The sequence below is a fragment of the Macaca nemestrina genome, chromosome 5 (genome assembly GCF_043159975.1).
Source record: "Macaca nemestrina isolate mMacNem1 chromosome 5, mMacNem.hap1, whole genome shotgun sequence".
Classification (NCBI taxonomy): Eukaryota; Metazoa; Chordata; class Mammalia; order Primates; family Cercopithecidae; genus Macaca; species Macaca nemestrina.
This window is the reverse complement of record NC_092129.1, coordinates 121,135,426-121,144,619: the sequence shown is the minus strand read 5'-3', so window position 1 is coordinate 121,144,619 and position 9,194 is coordinate 121,135,426.

Here is a 9,194-nt window from a genome sequence, read left to right as displayed (position 1 = left end):
AAAAACTATACCTTTAAAAAGTGGTTTAAAAATATAGTGATAGAATAATTCGCTTTTATAACTCAAATAAAATTTTTATAACTTATTAAGATCTCAAGAGATAGGCATAGTAGTAACAGAAATGAATCTCTGGCTAGGAATTATGCTATAAATGTGAAATATTAACAAATCATTCATTTGGTATAAAATATTAGAGAAAAAGGATAAAAACCCACTTTGAGAAAGGAGAAGAGATAAAAACAATTATAAAATGAGGGATGATTTAACTGGGAAAGCGTGATATGAATATATGATATTTGGAAAATATAAGCAATGCCATTTTGTAACTGTTATTTTCTAAGTTGTGCATATATAGATATATATATGAGATAAAATCTTACTTGAAACCTTCGTATTTACATTGCAGAGTGAATTACTAGTGGGATGTTTATAAGCTCTCCTAAATATATATTTACTTACTTGTGGGTAAATAAATACTGACCTGCAGTCAAAAGTGTGTCCAGGGCCATCAACACAAATCCCTCCATTAAGACAGATGACTGAATTAAGTTCAGGCTCAGCACAATTATCAATGCTTTTTTCACAATATGCACCAGTGTATCCACGTGGGCAAATGCAAGTAAATCCATGTGCTGACTTCTGACAGAAGCCTTCATTCATACAAGGCATGGATGTGCAGTCCTAGATTAAGAAATAGAGAATCAAATTTGATTATTAGTATAAGGCTGACCATTTTAATAAAATTATATTTTTATTTAAACATAATCTAAAAAACTGATGTGCAAGTTTGTTTGACATTTCCTTCCTCTGTTAATTGAAATATATGTTTATAATAGTGTTTTTTTTTACCTTTTATTACCAGAAAGACTCTGTCAAATATTCTATTGCTGATTTACCAAGAAAAAAATCATTATTAATCTTTATAAAAACATGTATCATGTCAGAGAACTGCCCCTGCCCCCAATAATGGTGCTAAAGCAAATTTCCTCTGCAGATAATAACAGAATTCACTAGCCCTTAGTGTCTATCATACCTCTGAGTTTTCCCAAAACAGCCCCAGTTCAACTCGGCTCTCCTAGGTTAATGATTAATAGTACTTCCATGAAATTTCAAAGGATTTCTGGGCTTGATCACATACTTAGAACAAACACTTCACAATAGATTTATGTCCATGTAAAATACCTAAAACTCCTGTAACAGCTGAAGTTTGAATCCAATCATAATCTTTTAATTACCTACTTTTTCCCATGCATTTGTCCAAATGTATGTCCAGCGTTACTGACACCTATAGCTGCAGAAGTGTAAATGTCTTGTAGAGTTAGAAGAATCTGGATAATACCTATTACTTTTTATGCTTAAAAATATTTTAGAATTTCTCATAGCTTTACTTATTTATTCAACAAATGGTATTTTATTTATTGTAACTACATTGATGTGCAAAATGGCGATAATATCACCCACCTCATATGGTGTGCTATGAGACTTAAATAAAATAATGGCACTGTGTCTTAAACATCATATGTGATCAGTAAATATTATCTTTCTTTCTTCTCCACTCTGAAGGCCAAGGGCTCAGTCAGCCTCTATTTCAATGTTTTGGCACTTAATTTGAACAAGAAATATGTTTCTCTGTATATTTAGCTTCTACCATATCATACCATATGCTTTTAAGTTTACAGTTTAGGGTGTATATATATACACACACACACACACACACACACACACACACATATATATACACACTTACATTGTAGAAAACACATCATAGTACCACAAACATGGTATGACATGATTTTTCATAATGTAAACTGAAAAGATTTGCACCCATAATTCTGAGAAATAATTTATGGAAAGTTATGATATCATTAGTAAAACTGATTATTTTCAATGAGTTATCTAAAGATATCTTAATGAACCTAAACCAACTTGAATCATTTTGCACTCTAGGTCTTGAGTTCTTACATTCTCAAGGATAATTGCATATGCAAACATAAAATACTTCCTCAGCATTTTACCTTGAAAAGTGATAATTTTCTAGAATTATTATTCATTAATTAACACCTATGCTTACAAATATTTAGTGACTTTTAAAAAGTGTTAACAACAGAAACTCATACTGACAAGACTATTATGGAAGCCATTGCATTAATATCATTTATCCACTGGAAAATTAGATGATGCTAAAAATAATCCGAGAGATTAGTGTCATCCTCAATTAGAAATGAATTGGGCACTTCAGTATAATATTCCAGTCATGCCTGGAACTTAGATAGTAATCTTGTACACCCCCACCCCCCACAAGTGATAGAACTAAGTATGTTTTTGTAAACAAATGCTATGATATTTGTTCCACTTTTGCTGAAAATTTGAACTTGTTAAGAAAAACCAAGGGCACATAGTAGACTATCCTGTAGGTATTGCAGTTTTATTTATGGAATAGAAATGCAGAATTCCACAGGGAGTGTCATGGAAACATGTTTCTCCCTTAGCTCTATTTCCAGATATGTATGGAATGACTTATTAGAAAACATTACATAAACTAATTGAACTGTATCTACCACGGGAAGACAGGGATCGTTTTTAGACTGCCAAAAGTTCTGTCTCCAGGGTTTCAAGAATCTTTTACTAAATTAATTAGAAAGCTTAATGGGAAATACAAAGGCAATTTCTTTTTAGAAGAAATCAAATTGTCATTTAAAGTTCTTGATCTTTCCTGGTTTAAAAATTTAAAAGGATGCCTTTCCTTTTGTTCATCATCATTTCTATTGCTTTGCTATATTCTATTTAATATAATAAAGTGCTTTCCCAAAGAGTTCACTAAAGTAATTTCAGAAAATAAAATATATAAAAGGTTGAGTATTTAGAGAAAGAGATGGAAGCCGGGAGGAATCCTGCAGACCAGGGCAATCTAGACAACTGAGCTTGACCCCAGTGATATATTCATTCAACTTGTACTGAAAATATTATGCCAGGAAATGTACAGGAGCATGAAAGGAACAGGGCAGTGATATATTCATTGTGAAATTCTTAGACAGGGCAAAGTACTAACTGGGCTAGTAAATGTGACAGTTACCTCACTGGCTCAGATAGTTGTGTTCTTTCTGAGGGATGTGGTTTAGATCCACAGGGTTGTCCTGTGATCTCTGAACTTCCTAGAAAAGGAAGTTACCCAGTGTCATCTTTAGCATAACACTGCTCTCATGGCATCACGTTTTATCTTTTAGCATTAGTGTTTTGAGTAGTGGAACGCTTTCCTCAATTAAGATCTTGGAGAAAGGGAAACAGATAGAGAGAGAAGTACAATTTGAAGAGTGGGAACAGAACAAGGTACCTACTAAGTCCCTGCCATTCCCCCTGCAAAGGGGGGATTAACCTTCACAGAATTCCGTGAACTTTGGCCAGTTCTGAATAAGAACTGCTAGTGTAGTCAAGTGTTTTTAAATGTGTATATTCAAAATCTCATTAATTCTGTGGGTTTTTACTTTGCAAGCTACAGGGTTGGGCAATCCAAAAGACTGAGAACACTTCAATCAGATGTAACTACGGAATGTGTAGCATTGTAAGTGACATGTGCTTGCTGCTGGTAGTCAAAAGAGGCTGGAAAAGGAAATGCAACTTCTCTTACCCCCACTTGTTTTACTCTTCTGATCCAGGTTTGGGCTCACTTTTGCTGAGTATTCACAGGCTTTCCCTAACTTAGGGATTCAAGATTTAGGGACGAGGGCAAATAGTGGAATAGCTAGAGGACAAATACCTAGAGAGCATAGTGGCATTTATTTAAACAAAGGATGCATATACCAAGAAGTAATATTCACATTTTACCAGAACAAATACATAAGAAAATATTTCTAATAAACACACAAGTATGGTAGGGCACACACAAACGAATGAGCAAGAGGGGGTCCTAAAATTAGTGCTGATTATTTTCTGCTATGAAATAGCATAGAATGAACTCAAACTTCGGCACCTAAAACACAGAAAGAATTTTAAGAGCAATAAACTGTCTTAAATATCCAAAAAAGGGTACTGATTAAATATGGTACTTCCACACAATAGAATATTAATAAGAAGAAAGTAGAATATATGGTAGTATAGAATATATATAAAATATGATATAATATATATTTTATATATATAAGAATAATCTGTGGTTGATTAAGTGAAAAAGCAAGGTACTCTGTGTGTGTGTAATAAATGTTCCCATTTTGCAAGATCTTGTCTATTTTAAGGATTTGTTTCTAATTAAAGGATAGTGATATTCTCTAAAATAATTTGTAGGAAAAAGCTGACCATTTGTTGAGGGGGATGGACTCAAACTCAAAACTCAAACCCTCTCCTGGAAAACATTCTGATGGTTCAATCATTTAATTTCAAATAAAAAGAATGAGAAAAACTTGTTAAATAAGTCCCTTTTAAACCTGTCAAAAATCACAGAACCTTTAGAGTTCTGTAATAAAGTAATTTTGGATACATGAAAATAATTTTCTGAATGCCAGAATCCACTATGTACTAGTGAAAGAATAACAAAAAATAGAAAAACATACATGATATACATGGCAGACAAAATGTAAATTATATTAAATTAAAAGCTCATAAATTACAGTTCACACTCAGAGAAACACAAATACATGCACTCATGTGTGGGTACTTAGTTTTTTACATGCAGGGGACGCATGTGCAGTCTTGTTACACGGGTGTATTGCACTTAGGTAGTGAGCATAGTATACAATAGGTCATTTTTTTGAACCATTGTCCTCTCCTTTCCTCTACCTTCTTCTAGTCCGCAGTGTCTATTATTCCCATGTTTATCTCCATAGTTGTTGAATGTTTAGCTCCCACTTATAAGTGAGAACATAGGGTATTTTCTTTTTCTGTTCCTGCATTAATTACTTTAGTTGTATGGACTCCAGCTGCATCCATGTTGCTGTGAAGGACATGATTATTTTTGATCACTCTGTAGTTTTCCATGGTGTATATATACCATATTTTCTTTACCCAATCCACCACTGATGGTCACCTATGTTGATTCCATGTCTTTGCTATTTATACACAGTTCTTTAATTCTTTCCTTTTTATTTAGAGAACTTACATGAGTCCTTACTTTATATTAAGTCTGCTCATAACAATATATTCACTAGGTGTTAAAGCACACATTCTTTTATTTCTACTTCATCTAAGAAAGTCATGATTTTTTTTAATTCTGCAGTTAGTTTTTTTTCCATTTTAGTTCATAACATATATATTTATTATTTGATATCTTAAAAATAATACTGCTTCCATGTACATACACACGGTGCATGAGGATACATGCCATCCTCCTAAGTCTTATCAAACTTGAAAGAAAAATATCTGCTTTCTATGCTGCCTTTCTCACTTTTCTTTTCTGTTTGTGTGTGCACATCCAGAACTTAAATTACATTTTTTTTCACTAGTCATAGCATATGTTCTCTCCCCAGGCATGCATTTGCTTTTCTCCAGCGTTAATTCTAATTTTTAAAGCTTCCCTCTAATTGTCACTTGGACAAAAAACAAAACAAAGTGTTTCAGGTTTCTCTAGAAAAACAGGATGAATAGGATAGATATATATATGAAAGGGAGTTTATTAAGGAGTACTGACTCACACTATCACACTATCACAAGGCCTATCCCACAATAGGCCGTCTGCAAGGTGAGGAGCAACGAAGCCAGTCCGAGTCCCCAAACCTCAAAAGTAGGGAAGCTGATAGAGCAGCCTTCCATCTGTGGCTGAAGGCCCGAAAGCCCCTGACAAACCATTGGTGGAAGTCCAAGGGTTCAAAAGCTGAAGAACTCGAAGTCAAATGTTTGAGGGCAGGAAGCATCCAGCATGGGAGAAAAACGGAGGCTGGAAGACTCAGCCAGTCTAGTTCTTCCACATTCTTCTGCCTGCTTTATTCTAGCCTAGCTGGCAGCTGATTAGATTGTGCCCACTCAAATTGAGGGTGGGTCTATCTTTCCAAGTTCACTGACTCAAATATTAATCTCCTTTGGCAACACTCTCACAGACACACTCAGGAATAATACTTTGCATCCTTCTGTCCAATGAAGTTGACACTCAATATTAACCATCACAGCAATTTTGCTTGTGTTGTTGCCCATCCAGCCCTAACATAAACTATATTTTTTCCACTCCTAAGGAACTTCACATATAACACCTTGCCCTATATTGACTCGAGTGCACTTTTCAGTTAGTACTGCCTATCTTTCTCCATTTCTCTTGCGTCTTTAGCCTTGAAAAACAGTTCATGAATCTCCTTCAGAGTGTGTTATCTAAGCATTGTACCACAGAGAAAGTTAAAAGAAATAGGTCAGCTAGTAAGTAAGATAGAGAGATACAGCACTAGAGAGAAAGAGATGTAGATCATTTTCCATGTGGAGCTGGTGAGGTAGGAAGTATATCTAATGATTATTATATCTCAATTTCTTATAGACATTCAATATCTAAGATTTACAGAGTGAGCAAAATTACATGTAGAGTACACTTAATGCATTGGTGAAACATGACAAGATTTTTAAAAAATTATTAAGCTATAATAATTATTCTAGATGGTACTAGTACAAATGAGATAAAAAGTCAAGAAACAGAATAGTCCAAAAACTAACCCATATATAGAAATCTACTATATGAAAAGCGAAGCATCCCAAATCAAGAAAGAATTAAGAGACCCTTTGATAAAATTTCTTGGAAAAAATCATTATGCTTAAAAGAAACCATTAAGTTAGATTTCTAGTTTTTATCAATCATAATGTATTCACTATGAGTTAAAGCACTAAAAGTATCATGAATTCTATAATTGTAGTTAATGAGAATATAAAAATATATTTAAGGTATTACAGTGTGAAGGATTTCTTTGGAGAGTGACAAAGCCCATTTAGGAAGGAAAAGTAAAGACAAATATGAAAATCTCACAATTCGTAAGCTGTATAAAGTAAGGGTGTCCAGACTCTGTAAAAGATTTGCATTTTTTCAGAACCTAGTAGATTTTATCTATAATTTAAACTAATATATACAAATCAAAAAGTAAAGGGCAAGTAAGCAAAAAGAAAAAGGGCTATAAGTAGGCAAGGCACAAAGAACTACAAATGACAAATAATAGTATAGAAAGGTGTTCAATCTTGATAGTAACCTAGGAAAATGTAAATTAAAATAATGACAAACTGCATTTTCCTCATGAAGTTAGTCAACACTTTGTAAAAAGTGATTTCATTTAATAGGATATAGGTAAGCTGGTGTGCTCGTACTCTCATCAGGTAAACATGGTCTTCAATGTTTATTTGGAATACTTTATAGCTATTAAAAAGAATGAATCAAGACTCTTTGCATTTTAATGGAATGACTCCTAACATATACTTCTAAGACAAAAATATCACTGAGTATAATGAGTTTGCTCTTATGCTAAAATAACAATATTAGGAAAAAATCTAGAAGCATTTAGGTAGAATTTTAACAATTGCTCTCATAATATTGGCTGTGTATGTATGTATGTATATGCATACATACATACATATGTCAAAAATGTCTATTTACTGATATTTTAATTCAAAACAAAGAATATGATATTTGTACTATCAAGAAATATGGTGTTAGAGATTACTTCAGGCAATATTTGTGGTAATGCAAACAGGATGTATGGTTCATTCATTCTCTACCAGGGAATTTATTTATTACATTTCCTTTTCCGCATCAAGAATGGCTTTCACAATCCAGAACAAAATAAACACAATATCAACAGATAATTATGCTTTTTAAAACTGTGTCAGAAAATGTGCTAATTGTTTTACATGCATTATCTCATTTAATTCTTGCAATAACCTGAGGTAGTTACTGTGATTACTTTTATTGAATAGTCAAAACATAATTTCAAAATAAATGTAATTTGAGAACACACAGTAGGTAAGTAGCAATACAGAGTTTCAATCCTGGTTCTCATTTAACTACTCCATCACCCGTCTCTGAAAGGGCCACTTACTGAATAGCTACTGTGTTTCATGAGCATTCTCACACATGATCCTGTGATGTCAGAACTAGTATAGCTATGCTTTACTGACTAGGGAGAGAGACACAAAGAATATAATAAAATATCCATGGTTTCACAATGACAAAAGCTTTTAGTTTGTATGCATCCTCCCTTTACTATGTTATTGTCAATCAAAAATGATTTGGAAGAACTCCCAAGGATTCCAAAAGGCTCACAAGATTCTCATCTACCAAGAACGGTCACAATCTTCAGTCAACCAACATTTCTCAACAAATGATGCATCCCATATAAAATACCATATGTCAATCACACCACATGAGACTCCTGAAGATTGAAAGACATATCCTGAGAATATTAAAGGTGTTGCCCACTTCTTGGTATATACATCCAGTATTTGTTGTGATATCTACATTAATTGAATCCTATGTCATTCCTACATATCCACAGATACCTTGTGATATCTACATTAATTGAATCCTATGTCATTCCTACATATCCACAGATACCTCTGTCTCCTAAGACCAGAGAGGACGAGGCAGATGGTAAAATTTAAGCCATCTGAGCAACTGTTGATAATGGATACTTCAAGGATTTAGTTTGGTGGGGCAGTCGGCAGGAGGGAAGGGAATTGTGGAATTTTGTAACAACAAAAGACAAAGAAGGAAAAGGTGGAAAAAAAAAAAAGCCATGATTTGTAGTTTTGTTTGGAGCAGCCAAAGAATAACACAGAGGAAAGATGAGAGAACAGTAAAATCATCAACTGTGGGAGAAATGACTTCGAAATCTACAGCAAGCAATTTGATTTTTCTTTTAAATTAAAATTTTTGTCATATAGCTTTAATAAAATTATAAGACTTACATTAATTTTGATCTTACATTGTATGCTAGTCCCATCTGCATCACATGAACATGGATATTCATTAATAGGTTCTGTGTACCTGAAACACATAATTAGAATTAAATTTTCAAATAAGTAGATGTTAAAGCATAACTTCAAGGGAGTTTCACCATTTAAACTTTTCTTTCCTAGTTCAGGTGAAAAAAAGCACTCCCATGAGCAATACAAAGCAGAGTTTATTCCTGGGTTTCTTATCCTTGAAGGTGACTGGACTGAAAAAATGGATCAATTTTCATTTTTGCCATTTTCCCCATGGCAATGAAAAGAATGAACAGTTTTAAAAGATAAAAAGTATGTCT